Genomic DNA, 22,968 nt, shown 5'->3' with positions numbered 1-22,968 from the left:
ATTGAATATACTTAGTGTGGGAGAGGGAGAGGAGAGGGAGACAGAGAGGAAACATGAAGGTGGGAGGGAAAAGTGGTAGCAGATAGCAGAGGAACTGAACAGACAGGAAAGGGGAGTAGATTTGATCCAAACATACTATACATACATACATACATACATACATACACATTTACATGTATATATATGAATATTAAAATACTACAGATATTTTTAACTCCTTGGTGAGTCAGTCTTCTCTGATGGGCTTTGATGATTTCCTCATCTGTCTTTCTTTTTCACGTAGCTCATTATGTCACTTTCAAATAGATATATTTGTTTCTCGTGTGTACACTTCTTACACTGTCACGTTGCCTCTAAAGCATAGGGATCAAGGCATATGCCACCATGTCCATGGATTGTGTTTGTTTTTTGAGACAGGGTCTTAGGTTGCCCTGGCTGGCTTTCAACTTGCCACTTAATGGATAATAATAATTCCTAGTCATAATTATTTCCTTGAACTCCTGGTATGGAGTCTCCTGCTCTCATCTGTAGAGGGCACAGGTGCCCACAGATAAGCACTGGAGACTCCAAGAACTTCACTCACGCAGGGTTGTCTCCTCAGTGGAGGAGATGTGTACCTGGTTTCTACTCAGAAGGCTGGGAGTGGATGTTGTTAATGACCTGGTGACCTTTGCTATGTAGGCCCAGGCCTCACCCAAATCCCCCAGAATATTTATCCCAGACTCTCCCTCTTTTTATCTTTAGTTTTATTTCTTGGCCAATAAGACCCATCCTTGGGTGAGATGTCACATGTACATTATAGCCTGGTGACTTCTACAGTCTCTTGGTCAGAAACCACACTAAATCCTAGGCCCTTAAACTGTAGAGCCCATCTTCATGATTGCAAAAGACTTTCAATACATTCACACTTTAAGTTTTAGTGTGCATATGGGATTAGGATAATTATTACCAGAAAACTTTTTTCCAAAATTGTTCTGTGTTTAAAGATGTCTAAAATAAACTGCCTGATGCCAGACTCCAGAAGTTTGAACCAACACCAGCTGACTAAGTCATACTGAACGGAGTTTCTTTCTTGCCTCATGCAATTAGATTCCCTGCTTGCCATGAGACTTGCAGGGACAACCCTCCCTCCCCCCACATTACCTCCTCAGTTCTGGGATTGCAGGCATGGTCCATCACTACCAGATTCAAATCTTTTCTAAAGTATCTGTTGAAACGATCATGTGTCTTACCTCCTCTACTATCTAAAGCATCTAGTGAATTTTATTTACAGACTTTCTAAGATTAATAGAAATCATTTCTACAAATCTATAATAAATCCTACTTGGTCGTAATAAGTCACTCTCTCACTGAATTCCTGTGAAAGCATGCATGCTGGTGATATTTAAGACTTTGTGCTTTCATTCATAAGAAACAATGGCATGTAATATTCTTTTGTGCGGTTTGAGAATTTTGGTTTCATCAGCTTGTAAACTAACCTGGAGAGTTATTTTTCTTTTCTGGGTTAAGTCATAGTTATTTCTCTGTCTCAATTTTAGAGTAGACACTGTATGAAGGTAGGAACTGTGTCCATCTCATTATCTGATCTCGTAGCTTTAAGACTTGGCAGGAAGTAAAGAATATAGGATAAGCTGGGGGCGGTGGCCAGGCCTGGAATCCCAGAAGTCAGAGACATCATAAATCATGGTGGTTGATATACATTGAGGATTTCAGGGCAGCAGGGGCTAATGAAACTCTACCTCCCTACCCCTCCTCCATCAAATATTAGATAAACAGAGCTCTCTATACTTCCACCTTTCAAAGGTTTTTATTGGTAATTACTGTATTTCTTTCTTGTCTCCCTTACTAAATTATTGTATGTTTCACTGGGGCTTAACAGGAAGAATCTAAAAGATAGTTGCTGCATAAATTAAAGAAAATTTCAAGCGACTTGAAAGACAATGTGCCACCATATTTTAGGTGAACAGGGCCAGGCCTACAGCAGACTTTTCTCAGTGACAGGCTGTGAACTGTGCTCACTAACTTATGTTTGATGATTCCAGCTCAAGTAAATTCTGGGGCCTGCGGGCCTGATTCCTCCTGTTGGCCACTCTCTACCTCTGTAAAACTTACCTTCCTATTTCTCATTCCTTCTGGGCCTAAGCTTTCAACCAGCAAGTCATACAAACTAATTCTCATTAACAGAAAGCAGCAATTAGAGGAGCCCAAGGCAGCACCTGCAGACAATAAATGTGGATTAAAAAAAAAACAAAACAAAATATTGTGCTTTTTCTGATTATTAAGCTACATGCTTATAATAGAGAAAACGGAAGCACCGAAATCCACAAGGAAAATAAAAAGCACACATAAAGCCCAGCTAAGCCGTAAGTCATACATCTTTATTTTAATTGAGTAGCAGTCAAGAGCCAGGGCCTGCTGCCTGAGCCTGGGTCCTATTCTTCACCATTTACTTGTTTGACCTTAGGGAGGTTATTTAATCTCTCGCTGTCTCAGCTCCACCACTAGAGAGACAAGGATAGAGATGATAGTCATTAGTTCTGTGTAGATTTCATTAGTATATGTGCTTAACGCAGTCCCTGACCATGGTAAGGCCTCTGTATTTTCTATTATTATTTTGACCAATAGTCTTCCAAATAGTTAAGACAGACCGACCAGTGGGCAGAAAAGAGGTGTACCTATAAACATACTTACTTTAAAAAATATTGAAAACAAGACTGGAGAGGTGGTTATTGTTTCATCCATATACACCTCACTTTCTATGTATAAAAAGGACTCCTTTTGGGGGGCTGAAAAGCTAGCACAGCAGGTAAGAGCCCTGACTGCTCTTCCAGAGGATCTGGGTTTGATTCCTGATACACACATGACTACCTGTACCTCTAGTTCTAGGGCATCCAATGCTCTCTTGTGGCCTCCACAGGTGCCGGGCACACACATGATGCACAGACTGCACAGACATATATGCAGGCAAAGTACTCATACATGTAAAAATAATTTAAAAAAATTAAAATTCTGGAATCATTCTATACCTGCACTTGCTTTTCTTTCTGTGGCACTGGATATAGAGCCCAGGACCCCATTCACAATGACCAAGACCCCTAGGACCTAGTTATATACCCTTATTTGTTTTTGTCACTTCAAAGAACACCATAAGTATCTTTCCACAGTTTAGTCTTTAGCAGTATCTTTGTAGACAAAATTCCTAATCTCCACTTGATCACAGTCCTCACCACTCTCTATCGCCATCACACTCAGTTGCTTGATAACCATCAAATAAATACAGGTATTTGAGACTTCTGTACACTCAAACATGATTTGTAGTAATTGCATATTACTTCCTTTGTGCTATGACCATTTCTTCCCCTCTTCTTTCTCTATCTCCTTAGCTCCCTCTCCTCCCCTCATATTATTCATGTGTTATTGGGAATCAAACCCAGAGCCTTAACCATGCTAGGCAAGTGCTCCATACTTGACTATTAAGATACATCCCTAATCCTTTTCCTCTTCTTTTTTAAGATTTATTTTTATTTTTAATGGTATGTATGTGTATCTACATGTGAGTATGTGCTCATGAATGCAAGTGCCCTCAGAGACCAGAAGAGGGCGCTGGATCCTCTGGGGCTGGAATTATTGGTAGCTGTGAACCACTTAGTGTGGGTGCTGGGAACCACATGCTGGTCCTTTGAAAGATTAATACCTGTATTACTGCCAAGCCATCTTGCCAGCTCTACCACCCCCAGCCCTTATTCTTAGCCAGTCTCTGTGGTTAGACGTTTAAGTGGTCTAACTGACTCTCATGCATGGAAGAACATTCTGTTTAAATTTTTACTTTACATGCATGGGTATCTTGCCTGCATGTATTGTATGTACATCACATGCTATATGTGTGGTGCCCAAGGAGTCCAGAAGAGGGGATCAAATCCCCTGGTACTGGAGTCACAGATGGTTTTAAGTTGACATGGTAGTACCCGAAACTGAACCCAGGACTTCTGCAAGAGCAGACAGTGCTCTTAACCACGGAGTCCTTTCTCTAGCCCAGAATCTTAACCCTGTTCTTCAGTGACATCCAGGATTACCCAAGTTTCCCCATGCTTCAAAAATACTGTTGGTGGTGAGTGGTTAGAGTAAGAGACAGAATATTTGTAGTCTCTGCTAACCTCTGTCTTTAAAATCCAGAATTTGCATGAGTCTAATTGCTTTTGTAGTTGTGACAGTAGGTGTCACCTGCTGCTCCTTGCAGTGACCCTCACAAGGTCAGCATCACTCAGTATTATACTGAGCAGAACTGAGGGTCAGATGGATTCAAGACACTTGTGTAAAGTTGGATATGGTGTGTAGTGCACAACTGTAATCCCGCACCTGAGGAGGCAGAGACAGGATGATTGTGAGGGTGGCCCAGGAAAAACAGTGAGACCACATAAAAGGAAGGAAGTAAGGGAAGGAGGAGGGAGGGAGGAAGGGAAAGAGAAAAGGGAGGAAGAGGAAAATATCATATGAAGGTACATAACAATAAACAGAAAAGCCAAAATTCAAACCTAGGCTACTTTAAAGCACAAACCTAGGTATCTCTAATAATTTTCTTTTGTTTAGCACTTTTATTTAATGTTTTGGTTTTTTGAGATTTCTAAAACCTTTTTATGTGTGCAAGTATTTTGTCTGCGTGTATGTCTGTGCATCACACATGTGCCTGGTGTTTGTGGAACCCAGGAGAGGGCATTGGATCCCCTGGTACTGACATTGTGGGTGTTTGTGAGCTGCCAGGGGGTTGGGGACCTAAACCTGGGCCCTCTGCAAGAGCAGCAAAAGTTTTTAGCAACTGAGCCCTCTCTCCAGTGCCTGGTTTAGCACTTTTCGTTTGTCATAAAGGCGTCCTTATAGACTGGCCCTGACAAGGGTGCGGCTACAATGAAGAAGTACTGTAACTAATTCATAGATTAGGCCAGGACAGCAGCGCTCATCAGAGGTCGGAACCAGCACTCTATCTGCTCTCAGAACTTAAATCGCTCCTGTAAGCACTTTGAGTTAGATGTAGATGAAAGTACTATGGATTTTCTGCGTGCTTAGACTTCTCTGGCTGCAGCAGGAATGCCAGTTACAGAGCCGTGACAGGCCCTCTGGCCGACTCCAGCACAGCCTCATTCAGCAAGTTTGTCCTTTTTCTGCTGTTGCTCCCAGCTGACAGAGCTACTTTTAAAAAGGAAGTCATTTCTGCAAACGCATTTGAAGCAAGCTCATCCCTCTCTGGCTGTTGGCAGATAGGACTCTGGCAGAACAATCTAGAAATCTCGTTTCCAATGCTAAAATAGAAGTGCCTGAGTTTTTAGTTACTTTTTGAGTTGTTGTGCTAGTAAAATATAAACATTAGTGGGCTTTGATTTATCCAAAATAACATACTTTGGATATTGCAGGGTTTTTTTTATTTTATAATTAACAATTTTTTTTTTTAATGTCAGTGCACTTTGCAGCACTGAAATTCATTGCATAGTTAATTTAAGCAGCTTTCTTCATACATTACACTCTTGACAGCCCTTCTAGTACTTAAAGGTTTTCTGATGGGCAACATAAACTGAGCATAAGAAGACAGTAGGCGCTTGAACGAGTCTAAGGGGCAGAGCCCGTGGGGGTCATGGATACCCCAGCAAAGGAAGGGCATTTGGAACACTCAGTGTCCTCTAGAATGGAACTGTCCCTCTCTGGAAAAGAGAGAGACAGTTGGGCAGCCCATCCTGAGCGTGCTCATCAGCGCGCGTCTCCATGAGCCGCCTGTAGGTTACATTACCTTTGCTTTTAGATTTATTTTATTGTTATTTTTGAGCATATGTAAGAGTGTTTTGTCGGCAAGTATGTGTGTGCACCACATTGCCTGGTACCTAGAGAGGCCTGAGGAGGGTGTCAGGGTAGGGAACCTGGAATTAGAGGTGATTGTTTGCCACCATGTGGATGCCAGGGACCAAACCAGCTCCTCTAGAAGATCAGCCAGAGCTCTCGACTGCTGAGCCAGCTCTCCAGCCTCCATGCATCTCTGTGTTAACACAGGACGCCTTACCATAAAGATTCAAGCCTCGCCACACTGTTTTTTTTTTAATTAAGAAGATAAAAACGATTAAAATGCAGAAAAATGCTAATTATAAAAAATAAGACAGTCATTGCCATCCAGAGCCTACAGTTGTAATAACATCCTTCTCTCTCCCTCCCCCTCTCTTTTTCTGAAAGCTTTAATTTATTTCCTCCCCAAAGACCAACTGCAATCAAAGGGGGTGAAAGGTCAAGATTTTATTGTCTTCATAACAAAATTGGCTTAGAACTGGGTCCCTTGGCCCTTTCAACTTGGCCTCCCAGTTCAAAATGCTTGCACCTCTTAATCGCCAGCATCCTCTTGGATCTGCAGTTGGACTCAACACACTCCAGTCTCAGCACGATCTTCTTTGTAGTTTTAGCCTTTTTTCGGAAAATAGACTTAGTCTACCCAACATAGCCACTCTGTTTCCTGTCACAACGCCTCTTTCCCTGGGCATACAAAGAATCCTTGCCCTTCTTGTGCTGGGTCACCTTGTGGGGTTGGTGCATCCCACATTTCTTGCAAAATGTCCAGGGCGGGTCTTAGGAACGTTCACTGTGTTTGCTGGAGCGCGATCAACTCAGAAAGAGAGAGGAGAGAGCAGCAACCTTCTCCTTCGATTACTGTGACTGAAATGGGCCCTGCTTTGTCTCCTTCACGCTATCTCCATAGAACTGCTGGCACTCATTGTGGCCTGGCCCTCTAATGTTTCAAAATCAAATATGGTGTTTATGGTTTTAATAAATAAAGATGGCTCAGAGATTAGGGGTACATGCTACTCTTTCAGAGGACCTGAGTTTCTTTCCCAGCACCCACCTCAAGTAGGTCACAACTGCCTATAACTCTAGCTATAGGGGATCCAACACTATCTTCTGGCTTCTGTGGGTACTTGCATGGACACACATATACAATTTAAAGGGAAGTTTTGTTATTGCTTTGGGTTTGGTTGGTTGGTTGTTGGTTGGTTGGTTGGTTGGTTTAGGATTTTGTTTTGTTGTTGTTTTGAGACAGGATGATCTCACTATGTATCTATCCCTGGCTATCCTGGAACTAACTCCCTATGTAGATCAGGCTGGCCTCAAACTCCTGGAGATCTGTCTGCCTCTGCCTTCCTAGTGTTGTGGTCAGGTGCACCACACCTGACAAGAAAAGGTTTTATAAATGGTTCAGTGAGACTAGGAAGCGTCTTTATTCTACTATAGTAGCTTTTATTGGGACAGAAGTTAAATTTCATCTTTTTAAAACTGCATTACAATATGCTCTTGGTTTCTTTCTTTCTTTCTTCCTTTTTTTTCTCCTCAGTGGTGTGAATATATTCCCCAATTTCAATCATACTTAAAACCTGGGATTATTCCTGCTTGATTAATTAAAATTAGTTCAACAAATATATGTGTAGCTGTCATCTGCCCAGCACTTCTCATGATAGCTGTTATGTATTAGGAGCTGGTAATGGTTCAGAAGATAAGTTTGGGCCTGTTATTTTATTCATTGCAGAATATTAAACTTCATAAATGAAGTTGACTTGTTTTCTTTTCTTTCATGCTATACCTGTTTGCCTTCTTTTCAATCTTAGTTTAACTTTAAATAAACACAAGTGTTTAATTGCTTTCTATGCTTATACACATGTATACATAACAAATGAGTTTATCTTTTTTGTTTTCCTTTTTGGAGATAGGGTCTCATGTAGCCCAAGCTAGCCTCCAACGAATCAGATGGCTAAGTCTGATCTTGAACTCTGACTCTCCTGCCTCTACCTCCTAAGTGCTGGGATTGGAGGTTTGTGACACCACCCCTGTCCTGTACAGTGCTAGGGAACAACCCCAGGGCTCCCTGAGTATAAAGCAAGCACTCTCCCCACTGAGCTGCATCCCTGCAGAAATGTATCTTTTTCTTAGAGGTTTTCTAGAATGTATCCATAAAGTTATTTAGACTGTGGAACCATTCTTCTTACTTTAATAGATAATATTATTATTGTTATTATTATTATTGTTGTTGTTGTTGTTATAGCAGCAACAGCAGTAAACGTTTAACTATGTTTCATGGCACATTCCTATAATCTTAGAACTTGGGAGGTAAAGGGAGGAGCAGAGACTTAAGGTCATGGACAGCTAAATTGTGAGCTTGAGGCCAGCCAGGGCTGCATGAGACCTTGTCTTTAAAGAAGTTTAAAACAGGCCGGGCTGTGGTGGCGCACGCCTTTAATCCCAGCACTTGGGAGGCAGAGGCAGGCAGATTTCTGAGTTTGAGGCCAGCCTGGTCTACAGAGTGAGTTCCAGTGAGTTTCAGGACAGCCAGAACTACACAGAGAAACCCTGTCTCGAAAAACCAAAAAAAAAAAAAAAAAAAAAAAAAGTTTAAAACAGGGGTTGGAGAGAGAGTTTAGCCACTACTTACTATTGTTACAAAGGACCTAAGTTTAGTTCTCAGCACTCAAGTCTGGGGGCTCAAAATTGCCTATAACTCCAGCTCCAAGGAAATCAACATTCTCTCCTGGACTCTGTGCCTACCTGTACACACACACACACACATACACACACCCTGGGTTTGAGTAGTAGGATTTTTTTTTTTGCTTGTTTTGTTTTGTTGCTGTTTGATATTTTTGTTTTTGATACTGAGTCAGGTTTGTAACCAAAGTTGGCCTCAAACTCAACATATTCCTGCCTCAGTCACACCCCCAGCTCCCAGCACTGAAATCATAAGGCTTACAACACCCTTTCTTTTTCAGAGATGTTGTTGAGTTGCTTGTTTGTTTGCTTGCTTGCTTGGTTTTTTTTTTTTTTTTTTTTTTGGTTGGTTGGTTTTTGGTTTGGTCTGGTAGTTTGGTTTTGGCTTTGCCCAGTTTATCGGAATGAATATTTATTTTATTGACTTTCCAATCTTTCAAGTTTGCAATTACATTTCTACTGTTGTACAGCTTTTGTTTCATTTTGGTTTTATTTATCTGTTTTTATTACATTTTTATTCTGTGCTGAAGAGGGTATATCCATGCTGCAGCAAGCTTTTAGAATTGATTTTCTCCTTCCACCAGGAGCCAAAATCAGGTGGTCAGACTTGGTGGAAATCCCCTTTACATGCAGGGTCATCTAACTGGACTTGTTTTGTTATTTGTTTGTTTAACTTTTTATTAATTCTTTGAGAATTTCACATGATGTACCTCACTCTCATCTCCCCTTCCTTCCATATCTGTCTTCTGTCCTTGCAACCTCCCCTCAAAAGAAAAAAAAAAAAAATCTCAACATGGAAGCTACGATGTGTCACCCTTTTGCCCACACAGTTTTGCTTGCAGATGTTCATTGCAGTGCGTCATCACTGGTCTGGATCGAGGCCTCTGGCTTCTGCTGCACTATCAATTCTGGATCCTCACCAGGACTCCTCTAGACATCCTGTTTTTGCCCTGTGTCATGGAGATCCTGCAGCTTCGGATCTGCAGGACTGGCCTCTTCACTTGCTCTAGCAGATGGGGTAGATGTTGGGGTGAGCAACTCATAGCCCTGGATCTGGGTCTGGGTGGTAGATGAGTTGGTCAGAACTGGCTCTCTCGATTTGTCCAGGTGAAGTGCAGGCTCCTCTCCAGCACACTAGCCACTGCAGGGATCACCTGTGCCCCCACCACCAGGGTCAGCTCTGCTGTACTGCCCAGGCAGGGTGCAATGCCTGCTCTCCCTGGACTCCTGCAGTGGGTGAGGGGTGGGGCTGGCTTTCTGCAGCCCTCAGACATTAACATCACCCTGGCGGGAGCCCAGACCACATATATATCCCCATGGCCTTTGGTGGCAATATGGGACACTGATACCAACACAGATCCCTGCTGCTGCAGGACCACAGACCCAGCCATGGCCCTCAGCAGCAGCATAGGCTGGGACATCACCATGGCTTCAGGCGGCAGCGCAGGCTACTCACATCGGGCTCACCACCCTCGTGTCTCCAGCTCCTCCTCTCTTCACAGTGAACAAACCGCTCTGCCTCTCTTTCTCTCCATCTCTCCACCACTTGCTCATCATAGTGGTGCCCACCCGTCTCTGTGTGATGGCGGGCAGACCTCTGGGTATCTTCCCTTTGTTTTGTTTTAAACACCACTTTCTACATGCTAAGAGGTTCTGCTTTGGTATGTCTTCAGTGCTGTCTTTAATTGTACTCTTCACTTACTCAAGAACTTCATTTACTCTTGTAGCCATTGGTTAGAGCTATGTTTCCCTACCCACTCCCCTCCCCCACTCACTTTAGGATAGATACTCTTCAAGCCTGCCTGCATCCCCTGGGCTGAGGGTCAGTCAGCATGGCTTCCCCCATTGCTAATCCCTGGATACATCTCTGTCTTGTAGAGGTCATTTACACATTTCCTGTTCAGCTGACACCTTAAAAGGTGTTCTGAGGCCTGTTATCCTGGCATCTGAAACAATAGTTCTCCAAGGGAGGGCCTTCAACCTTTGTATCAGCACCACCAGTGGTATTAATTAAAAATACTGCTTCCTGGAAGCCATCTAAAATCTATTATGCTAGAACATCTACTAGGGTCAGAGATATCTATTTTTAACAAGCACCCCGAAGATAAGTCCCGTTCAGTACCATGACATAGCAACTGTGCTCTCAGGTAAGCTTCAGTTAGGTTCAGAGCAAATCAACTCCACTGAAATGGCATAGGACCCCTGACAGACCCTGTATGGATGTTGTCTGGCTTGAGCTTGCCCAGGACTTGTGCGTGTTGTCATTGTTTCCTTGCTAGTCATGGGCCAGCTCTGGCTCTTACATCCTTTTTGCCCCCCTCTCCCACATTGATCTCTGAGCCTTATGAGGAAGGGGTGTGCTATAAATGTTTCATTCAGAAGTGAGCATTCAGTTGTCTCTTATGACCGTGTATCCAAGCGTATATGGGCAGTAGTGATTGAACCTAATGGTTTTCTTGAATGAATGAATGAATGAATGAGTGAGTGAATGAGAGAGAGGGAGAGGGAAAGGAGGAAAAGGGGGAAGAAGAGGAGGAGGAACAAAAGAGAAAAAACACAGATTGGGTAAAAAGAGAAGAGGTGGCCCAGGAGGAGCTGGGAAAGGGTTAATTATGCTCAAAATATATTCTACAAAATCCTCAAAATATTATTTTTTTTTTAGTTTAATTTTTTTTTCCGGCTCTCTGCTCCTCCCTGTTCCAGAGACAGCAGCATCTCTTGTGCTGTGCCAGCCTCGTCCTGTAGACAAAATGGTGAAGGTCGGTGTGAACAGACTTGGCCATATTGGGTACCTGGTTACCAGAGCTGCCTTTGGCTCTGCACTTAGCAAAGTGGAGATTGTTGCCATCAACGACCCTCTCATTGACCTCAACTACATGGTCTACATGTTCCAGTATGACTCCACCCATGGCAAATTCAATGGCACACTCAAGCCTGAGAATGGGAAGCTTGTCATCAACCGGAAGCCCATCGCCATCTTCCAGGAGCGAGATCCTGCTAACATCAAATGGGGTGATGCTGGTGCTGAGTATGTTGTGGAGTCCACTGGCATCTTCACTACCATGGAGAAGGTCAGGGTCAACTTGAAGGATGGAGCCAAAAGGGTCATCATCTCTGCCCCTTCTGCTGATGCTCCCATATTTGTGATGGGTGTGAACCTCGAGAAATATGACAACTCGCTCCAAGATTGTCAGCAGTGCATCCTGCACCACCAACTGCTTAGGCCCCCTTGCCAAAGTCATCTATGACAACTTTGGCATCGTGGAAGGGCTCATGACCACGGTTCATGCCATCACTGCCACTCAGAAGACTGTGGATGGCCCCTCTGGAAAGCTGTGCCATGATGGTCATGGGGCTGCCCAGAACATCATCCCTGCATCCACTGGTGCTGCCAAGGCTGTGGGCAAGGTCATCCAGAGCTGAACGGGAAGCTTACTGGCATGGCCTTCCATGTTCCTACCCCCAATGTGTCCGTTGTGGATCTGACATGCTGCCTGGAGAAACCTGCCAAGTATGATGACATCAAGAAGGTGGTGAAGCAGGCATCTGAGGGCCCACTGAAGGGCATCCTGGGCTACACTGAGGACCAGGTTGTCTCCTTCGACTTCAACAGCAACTCTTACTCTTCCACCTTTGATGCTGGGGCTGGCATTGCTCTCAATGACAGCTTTGTAAAGCTCATTTCCTGGTATGACAATGAATACAGCTACAGCAACAGGGTCGTGGACCTCATGGCCTCCATGGCCTCCAAGGAGTAAGAAACCCTGGACCGCCCACCCCAGCAAGGACACTGAGAGCAAGAGAGAGGCCCTCGGTTGCTGAGGAGCCCCTGTCCCCAACACTGAACATCTCCCCACAATTTCCTTCTCAGACCCCCATAACAACAGGAGGGGCCTAGGGAGCCCTCCCTACTCTCTGAAATACCATCAACAAACGTTCCCTGCACCCACCAAAAAAAAAAAAAAATCTGTATTGAGGGTAGAGGTGTAACTCCATGATAAAACTTGTATTTTTAAGGATTATTTTTGTTTTATGTATATGAGTGTTTTGCTTGACTTTAATATATATGCACTGCTAAGGCTAAGGCAGGAGGACCCTGGATTCAAAGCCTGTCTGGGCTACACAGTGAAAGTCTATCTCAAACCTTTCCCTCCAAAACACTTTTAAAACCATAAAAAAAATTTTTTTAAATGGTGACACAAGCTTGTAATCCTAGCCCTTAGAAGACAAAGGCAGGAGAATCAGGAGTTCAAGGACAATTTGGGCCACAGACTGTCTTGAGTTTTATCTCATAAACAATAAACTGCAAAGACAGATAGTCCAAGTCAATTTGGATGGATCTGGTTTTCACCACCTCACCCCTACTTTTCCCCTACCCCTCTCTAAACAATCTGGCCTGAAAGATTACAAAGGGAAGCAATACCTTTAATCCCAGCACTCAGGAGTCAGAAGCAAGAGGATCTCTGAGTTGGAGGCTAGCCTGGTCTACAGAGTGAGTTCCAGGACAATCAGGGTTACACAGAGAAACCCTGTCTCAAAAAAATCAAACCAAATCAAAAAAGAAAAAAAAAAAAAGGAAAAAAAGCATCTATTGTGGTCATCTTGTTCAGGTCTTGTTTAGGCAGCTAAGTTGTTGAGACTTCATGGATGTAGCTGTATTGACATAATCTCACAGCAGCTTCCTGTCTCTCTGGATCTTACACTCTTTGGGGCGCATCTTCTGCAACAGGACATTCTCTGAGCCTCAGATGCGAGAGTCCTGTTCCCTAGACTAAGAACTACAGGCAGCTAAGGAGCAGGAGAAATAGTCTTCCCACAGAAGAGCTCCCAGATGTCCTATCCAGTATCAAGTGGTCAGCGCTGAAAACATACCTGCAAGTAACACTCTCTGGACTGAGCATATTGTATTTATAAATTTGGTGTGTGTGTGTGTGTGTGTGTGTGTGTGTGTGTGTGTGTGTGTGTGTCAACAATAAAAGGAAGAACCCATGAATTTAAGACAGCAAGAGAGAATACTTGGGAGGGGTTGGAGGGAGAAAAGAAAGAAATGATGCAATTATATTTTAATTTCAGAAGATAAAAATCATTATTAAAAAAATTGGTCTTTTCAAAGATGTAGCCATGTGGCATCTGGGTGATCTATTAATAGCTCATAGCAACACTGAAGGGTAAATGTGGTCTCCTTCAGACAACTTGCCTTTCTGCTGTCACAGACTCCCAAATCTGCCTGCTCCTGGCCTCCATGCGCCCCGCTAAAATCCCCCATCCCCCACCCAGACCACCGTAAAGTCCATCGCCTTTGCCACAGGATCTACTCAGCCCAGCCTCTAGACTGACTTGACAGGTCCCAGTATCATTTTCTCTGAACGATAGCAGGCTCACAGTAAAGCCTCTCACGGTCCATTGTATCCTCTCTTCTGATCCAGAGGGAGGTCTCAGCTGTCGCTGCCCTAGCCGCTTCCCCAGCCTGTGAACAGAGCACACCCACCTCAGAGATAGTGGCTCTATCCCCATCACCCAGAAAGCTTTTTTCTTTTTCATTTTTTAAAAACATGTATTACTGTTTTGCCTGCATGTATGTCAGCGCACCAGGTGCGTGCATTGCTTGCTGGGGTCAAGAGAGGGTATGAGACCGCCCTCCCCCCACCCCCCCCACTGGCATTACAGCTGGTTGTTAGCCATTGTATGGATGCTGAGGAACGACCTGTCCTCTGCAGGAGCAAGAGCAAGCGCTCATAACCACTGAGCTCGCTCGCGCCACCGACCTTGGCGAGCTCTTATCTGGAATCCATGTAGCTGTCTAACACTTCCTTCAGGATTTTGCCCATGTAGCTTTGAATGATTCTGTGAATATTTGCTTAATTCATTAATTTTTTAAAGACAGGGCCTCCTTATATTGCCACCAGGCAGTCTGGAATTCTTGGGCTCAGGCCATCTTCCTGCTCCAGACTCCTAAGCTCAGACAGCAGCTTCATAGCCCTGAGCAGCTGAATGCCCTATTTATACCCGGAACTGTGTACATCCAAGACTTTCCGCAGCCTCCCTCCGTCTCCCTTCACTAATCTGTTTTTCTCTGTAGAATTTATCACCATATAATTACTATATATTTTATTTATAGTCTGCCTTTCCCCCACAAAGCTGAGTTGTATGGGAGTAGGCATTTCTCTATTTTATTCACAGTTGTATTTCCATGGCTACTATTACATATCTAGTGTTCAACAACGCTTACTGAAAAAAAAATAAGCACGCTCTACAAATCCAGCAAGTAGCGTCAAGAGTTAGATACAGGTAAAATACAAAGAATAGAATAGGAAAAAAAATCACTCAGTTTACACATCTTCATTCAATTAAAAGTAGCGCCATTAAATTAAACATCTACATAAAAATTAGTAAGCCATTCTCTTTACTTCCTTATGTCCCAAGTCCTGCTACCCCAACATGCCTTTCCTCTCTACAGGAGAAAGCAGAGACTGTAGTGGACATGCACTGCCCAACATTCATGCAATCTACAAATCCAGGCTGGGACTGCAGATCAGCTGGGAGAATGCTAGCCTTCCATGTACAAGGGCCCAGCCTCCATCCCCAGCAGCACACAACAACCTGGGATGGTGGTACATGCTTACAGCTCCAGTATTTAGTAGGTAGAGGCAAGAGGATCCTGAGTTCAAGATTCTTCTCAGCTAGTGAGAAGAATCTGAGGCCAACTTGAGCTACGTGAAACCCTAAAAAATCCAAAGATGATGAATTCCACTAGGAATTAAAGCTAGGAAATATGGTCTGGAGAGACTGTATAGACTGGAGAGATGGCTCAGTGGTTAAGAGTATTGGCTGCTCTTCTGGAGTACCAGGGTTCAAGTCCCGGCATCTACATGGTGGTGGCTCACCTAGAATTGGATCTTCTGGCCTCTGAGGACACTGGACATGAACATACAAACATAAACATGGTTAACATATTTATATGGATAAAAAATTTAAGTTTAAGAGAAGGGAAATATTTCCTGAATCTCCCACCTAAGGAAATGGTTTAATCCAAACGGTTTCCAGATGAAAGACACACAATTTTTATATTTTACAGTAAGCATTTAATGCACCAGACCTGAGTAGATATCTACCATCTAAGCTATTAAAATCTACTTCCTCATCAATAAACCCGAGTTATAACTTGCCATGTTCTGTCTGGACAGCTCTTAATTCCCATTGGCCGGCCCTCATGAGTGTTTTCATGACTCACCCTCCCCGTGGGTCTTCACCTCTCTCCATTTTCCTCTCTTCTCCTCTGCTCTCTACCCGCAACCAGGTAACTCAAAACCCACCCACCTCTAATCCCTCCAACAATTGGCTGTAGCCATTTTTATTTAATTAATAGTTTTAAATTAAAGTACAAGGTTTGCACAACAAAAGCTGGTAACTGAGAATTCACTGTAGGCCTGGATTCTGGGGTACAGAATTTAGCATCACAATACATACTGACAACCAAACCTCAACACACACACACACCCCACATATAAAACTTTAAGACAGATAAATAAACAATGGCAAAGGCACTGAGATAAATCACTCCTAAAGCACATACAGATACTAGCAGTAGAATGCACTGTCGCTCAGGTTCCCAGCTCCCCCTTCCTTTCACTCTATCAGGATAAATCTGAGTGTTCTCCAAATCAGAGCATTCCTAAGCCTAAGCATGGTGAACTTAAATGTCGCTTTGTACTTTCAACAATAACTGAAAACTTAAAATGAAAGAAACTCAAATTCATGATTTGTACATTTTGTGCTGTATGTGGTAACAGAGGAAACTGCTATTTGCATTATTCTCAGGTATTACCAGGGATTGTGTTATTCATCTCCAGGTTTAAAATCCAGTTTTATCCCTTAGAAGAAGTAAGCTTAGCTATCAAATGTCTATTCTCATTTCTAATATAACATTTTTACTATGTCTTTGAAAATTTCATACAATATTTTGATCATATTTCCCCCCCTCACTCTCCTGTTTTTCATTTTTTAAAAAGACAATACTGTGTATTTCAAAGCAACGTGTATGCAATAAATACATACAACTTTGTCAACTAAAAATAAATAAAGCCAGGCAGTGGTGGCACATACCTTTGATCCCAGCACTCAGGAGACAGAAGTAGGCAAATCTCTGTGAGTTTGAGGCCAGCCTGGTCTACAGAGTGAGTTACAGGACAACCAGCACTACACAGAGAAACCCTGTATTGAAAAACCAAAAATAAATAAATAAATATTTATAAAAACAAAAGAGGGGCTGTGTATAGTGGGGCACATCTTCAATACCAGCACTGAGGCAGAGGCAGGTAGATATTTGTGAGTTCAAGGCCAGTTTGGTCTACATAAAAAGTTCCAGCCCAGGCTACACTGTCTCCAACACAAAAGGAGGAGGAGGGAGATGATCAAAGTCCCACTTATGTCACTGGGTTGTACTAAGAAGCAAACACAGCAGACTCTTAGAAAAGAGCCCAAGATTGGCATCTTCTTGTTTGATGTCTATTGCTGTGATAAACGCTATGACCAAAGGGAAACAGTTTGTTTCATTTTACAGCTCCATCATGAACACCAGTGCAGGGACCTAATGCAGGAACCTGGAGGCAGGAACAGAAGCAGAGGCCATTGAGAAAAGTCAGTTACTGGCTTGCTCCACAGCTCCCTCCACTGCATTCATATATAACCTAGGACCACCTGCAAAGGGGATGGCCCTGCCCACTGTAGACCGAGCTCTCCTACGTCACTCATCAATCAAGAACATGCCCCACAGGTTGCCTATAAGCCAATCTGGTAGAAACATTTTCTAAATCGAAAGTCCCTCTTTCCACATGACTCTAGTTTGTGTTGAGTTAGCAAAAAACAAAACAAAAACCCCACCAGATCACACTGAGAGGTGCACTGGCAGCAAAAGCAGACATTATATCAGGCTTCTGCCTGCCGGATCTCAGATGGGACTTCACACTTAGCAAACAGACCCTCCCAACTAGTATGCTTCTTGATTAGATAGTGTGTGTGTGTGTGTGTGTGTGTAACGCATTTGACACATGAGATGAAACAACAATACCAAAAGCAGTGGGATTCAAAGCTGCAAACAGATGAGGTAGACAGAGTGGTTTCACACTTAAATCCCATCTCAGATTGAGGCTGTTAGATCATTTGAACCCAAGCTGGACAATATAGTAAAGGCTGAGAGCAAGAGTGAGACAAGAAACAGATTATACTACAAGTCTTATGTAATCTATTCTAGCAAAAACAATGCCTTTCCATCATTTGTGTGAACACTGGTCACAGGACAGCTCCCAGTTTTGGAAGCCCACAGTTTCTCTAGTACCTTCTTGACAGTCCAAGGGTGCCCCCTGTCTGAATATGAAATATCCAAAGCTAAAGAGAAGTGATGCTGTCTCCGTTACACACACACACACACACACACACACACACACACACACACGTGCTCACGAACGCACACACACTTTGTTTATTGAGAGTGTGGGTATGTATGCGTTTGTGCCATCACACACACACACACGTGAAGATTAAAGGAATTGGTTCTAGCCTACCCTGGGATTGAACTCAGGTAGTCAGTCTTGGCAGCAAGACCTTTACCAGAGGAGCCATCTCACCAGTCCTCACGGAAACTCTTACTCAACAGTTTCTGGAATCAGCCCTATCTTTAGCTGCCAGCTGCCAGAGAATGGTGGAAAAAAATACAGCACGCCATTTGTTTATTATAAGCCCTGCCCCCCCAATAATCAAATCAATATCCCCGCTGTTTATCTGGAGATTTGGAGAGAAGTTTTATATTTTCCTCAGAATTTATTCCATATTAGCCAATACAATTATTGGCATGAGCCACCCAGCTAATCACATTGACCTCTTTATCTGTTCTGCCCGTGTAAAACTATACTCTGTTTAACATGCCACTGAAGAGCCATGTGTCCAGTAATGAGTTTCACCAACATCAAGTATTTATTGGCTGTCTTCTCAGGGCAGGACACAGTTCTAAATGGAAAATATGGAAAACCCCTTTTTCTATCCTTAAAGAAATGATTTCGTGTCTAAAACAGAAAGTGTAAAAGGAAACAACACAAAGAGACAGTAGTAAATCACCGGCTGGTGGAGTAGCTTCCCCCAGTTTGCTGCTTTCTTGCACTTCAAGGAAGGTAATTCGACCTCTCCCAGCCTCAAAGGATCTGCATCCTTTTCACAAAAAGGTTGCAAAGGGAGAAATCTTCCTAAAGATCCCAAGGCAAGCCAGGCTATGGGTGATGCCTGCCTTTAATCCTGCACTTAGGAGGCAAAGGCAGAGCAGATGGAGGCAGTCTGGTCCACAGCACAGTGAGGACTACGTAGAGAAAGTCTACCTTGAAGAATAGTACAGAACAGACAAAAGTTCCCAAGGCAGCTGTTCTTGAATTGTTTGGGTTTTTTGTTGTTTGGTTGGTTTCATTGTTTTTTTTTTTTTTTTTTTTTTTTTTTTTTTTTTTTTTTTTTTTTTTTTTTTTTTTTATAACTCTAGCTGTCCTGGAACTCACTTTGTAGTCTAGGCTTGCCTCAAACTCACAGAGATCTGCCTCTGCCTTCTGAGAGTGGGGATTAAAGGTGTAAGCCACCACAACTCAGCTAGTTAATAATGATTATTATGAAGGAAATATCAGATAACAATGTCTGACAGTAAAAACATTTCATTTGCTTAAAATATAAGTAAAATATTTTGCATCTTAATTTTACAATATGAAATATTCTTCCTCCTAAAGAAAAACTGATTGTCATCAAATGATTGATAAAGTCACTAATGTGTCATCCTAAAGAAGTATTATCAACATAAAAATAGTATAGTCTCGACTCTTATATCTAATAAGATTTAAGAAGTTATAAGACTATGAATTTTCTGATATGTCATATGGCATGCCAATTTTTGTGATGCATTGCATAAAATACTAAAATATTTTAGTTATATTTATTGTCATCTACATATCTAATACTATGAGAAGCCCAAAGGGGAAATCATATTTATAAAAGAGATCTCAGCAGTAATATAATTATATTATGTATAATACTATATGTAAGAAATGAGAACTTAATGTATGAATTATCAAAATATAAATAAGATATATTTAAAAAGAAAGAACTTGTTATGCAGGCCTTAACATTGGAACATATTTAAAAATTTGTCTTATGAGGGGCTGAAAAGATGGCTCAGCTGTTGAGAGCACCAGCTTCTCTTTCCCCGGCTCCCATGCGGCAGCTCAAAACCATACCCATGACTGTAACTCCAATTCCACGGATCTGACGCCCTCTTCTGGCCTCCATGGATACTAAGCATGAAAGTAGTACAAGACCTGCATGCAGGTAAAACACTCATATGCCTGCAATAAAAATTAAAAATTTATCTTATGAACTTTGCAGGGAAGCAAAATGTAACAATCATACTTTGTTTGCAAATGCCTTTACCCACTGAGCCATCTTGCTAACTTAGTGATTGCTATTACAGGGCATTATACAGGAGGCAACACTTTACTTTCATACTCTTTTATACTTAGTATACTAGTCCTAGCTATAAGAATGAAAAACCATGCAAAGGCCACGAGTTTGAATAAGCTGGAGCTTTGCAGCTAGCTAGCAGTGCAGCTAGACCCAACTGTCCTAACCCAGACAGGGAGCTCTGAAAGCCACACACAGACTTGTGCAGCACGATCTGCCCATTTCACAGAGCAGCTGGTCGAAGAAATGGGTGCTGAGGAAGGTGTTGGGAGAAGTCAACAACAGTACCAGAGGCAGTAAAGAAGAAAGCAGAGCCTCGTTCATTGCCATGGAGCTCTCTCTCACCATGCTGATCTTGGTTGCCCAAAATGTAATTCCTGGAACATGGGGCCAGAACCCCTGGGAGCCTATTGAAAATACAAGTGCTCGCAGAACCACTGAACCTGTGTCTTAACATGGGCTCCAGGTGAATCCTAAGTACGTGAGGGAGGGTTAACTACAGGAAACAGGTTCCTCTCCAAATGTGGTATTTGAAGGACTGATAAGTCATTAAGTATTGTCTTAACCTCAACTTTAGAAGAGACAGATACATAACAAAGGGTATTGAAGGGGCCTTTATGGCTTTTTGACTGGTGCTAGGGCTTGAACTCACAGTTTTCACATGCTAGGCAAACACTAACTGAGCTACACTTCAGCCCTAACAGCCTTCATGTTTATCTACCAATGACTACTTAGGAAGAGCCTTCATAAAATATTTCTTATTTTATTGTTTTTTTTTTTCTGAGAGGTACCAATATAGCTGTTGTTGTTTTAAGTAAATATAAGTTTCCTTAATGGTGTTTGTTTGTTTATTTTGTTTTGTTTTGTTTTTAACTAGATTTTTGCTTTCAGTGCTGGGGCTGGAACCCGAAGCCCCAGGCATGCCAGCCAGATGCTGAACCATACCCACATCTGTTACACCTTCTTTAGGAAAACTGGCAATTGGTGGTAGATTTGATCAATGTAACATGTATGAAATTGCAAAAGAATAAGTAAAAGAGAAACAGAACCCTGACCAACCTAAGTCTGTACTTACTGTAAGCTCATACCCACACTTTATACTTTGTTTAAGGTCTAATCTCAGTAGGGGAATACACACTCACTAATGTGTTTATCAAAATAAACACAAAAGTATTCATATAATTACATTATGCCTAGCTAAATTGAGATCTAGGTATCAATACAGGTTCCATAATCCATCACATCTATTTACCACTTGAAAAAGAGGGAGTCAGGGTTGCATAAATGACTCAGTAATGTGCTTGCTGCGTGAGCATGAAGACCTGAGTTTGATCCCAACACCCGTGCCAAACCTCAGACATGGTAGCATGCGCTCATAATCTAGTGCTAGAAAGGAAGAGACAGGTAGATCCCTCCGACTCCTGCGCCAGCCGGCCTAGCCCAGCCAGTGGGCTCCCCGATTCCAGTGAGAGAATCTGTGTCAAGGAAAACAAGGTGGACAGCTAGCTCCTTCACAAGGTGAAACTGCACTCAAGGTTAACCTTCTGGTCCACACACACATATGCCATATACACACACAGAGACACAGACACACACACACAGAGACACCCCCCCCCCCAACTGAGCAGTCTTTTGATTTTTAAGTAATTTTAAACATTTCGTGAAATACAAGATCATTTCAAAGAAGAAAACAATCAGCCTGATGTGACGGTGCACAGCTTTAATCCCAGCACTTGGGAGACAGAGGTAGGTAGATCTCTTGAGTTCAAGGCCAGCCTGGTCTACAGAGAGAGTTCAGCATAGCCAGGGCTACATGGAGAAAGCCTGTCTCAAACAACAGCAGCAGCAGCAGCAACAACAACAACATCAAAGGATAGAAGTGTGTCCACGAATTCTTATTTAAATTTAGGATCTCGAAAAGGAAACAGTCTATCAGCGGGGTCTCAGACTTTTGGTGCCTTCCCTTGTTTTAACACAGTTGGGTGAGGGCTGAAGGGGTTAATCAACAGTTAATGTCCATTATGGGATAACTTACATTTCCTCAAATATTGAAGTCTTAATGCAGAGTTCTAATAAAATCTCAGTGCTTAGAAGGTAGCCATATTTAGAGTTGGGGTCTTTAAAAGTTCAAATGCAGTCATCAGAGAGTCTCCAACCCAATATAATTTTTCTTTGTATGAGGATATTAGAATACAGAGGCACAGAGAGATCACATGCTATCACCGGACAAGACCATTTGCATAATACCCAAGAAGTCAACCCTGAACACCTTGACCTTGGATGTTCACCCTCCAGAACTATGAGAATACGACATTCTTTTGGTTTAGCCACTTTGTCTGTTGGCACTGTTATGATGTCCCCAGCCCATTAATACAGCATCCAACATGGAATATATGTGATAGGTATTTATTGAAGAGAATTTATAAATGTTACATTTTATCCAGCTACTAAGTCTGCTGAGGCTGACTTTCCACCATTAAAATCAGAAAAAAAGTATTTATTATGAGATAACACAAGCACAAAAGATACAATACAGAATAGCCAAGCACTGTCCACTTACCTGACGAGTTGTAAAGCCTCAGCACACAGCTGAAGCACCCTGTGTTCTGCCCTCAACTGTGTGTCCCTTGCTCCCTCTCTGACCGAATCAGCTTATCACTCATGAAGCTTTTGTTTGTGCATGGTTTTCTGGCCTGGGGTTTTAGCAATATGCTATTTTTACAAGACAATCCTGTAGTGCATTCTTTAAGAACAGCTCATGCTGCTTCTATTACCAGTACTCCATTCTATCCAAGGATGCTTTTAGTTCTGACTCATCTACAGCCACCAAATACAGTAGTTAATTTCAAAATTATTACTTATTGTAAATATTATTTATTCATTATTTGGGTGATGAACAGTCACCCAAATAATTTATTCATTATTTGGGTGATGAAATTGTTTTCAACTTTGTTTTGCTACTCTCATTGACACTGTTAAGAGCAT

General features: G+C 42.5%; 2 pseudogenes; one reads left to right on the top strand and one right to left on the bottom strand.

Moving 5' to 3' along the window:
* Positions 1-3,328: 3,328 nt before the first annotated feature.
* On the bottom strand, positions 3,329-9,362 carry LOC117707391 (large ribosomal subunit protein eL42-like; annotated as a pseudogene).
* A 1,819-nt stretch (positions 9,363-11,181) lies between these two features.
* Positions 11,182-12,307, top strand: LOC117707390 (glyceraldehyde-3-phosphate dehydrogenase pseudogene; annotated as a pseudogene).
* The last annotated feature ends 10,661 nt before the right edge of the window (positions 12,308-22,968 follow it).

This window comes from Arvicanthis niloticus, chromosome 4 (assembly GCF_011762505.2).
Source record: "Arvicanthis niloticus isolate mArvNil1 chromosome 4, mArvNil1.pat.X, whole genome shotgun sequence".
Lineage (NCBI taxonomy): Eukaryota > Metazoa > Chordata > Mammalia > Rodentia > Muridae > Arvicanthis > Arvicanthis niloticus.
This window is presented reverse-complemented; position numbering and strand designations above follow the sequence as displayed.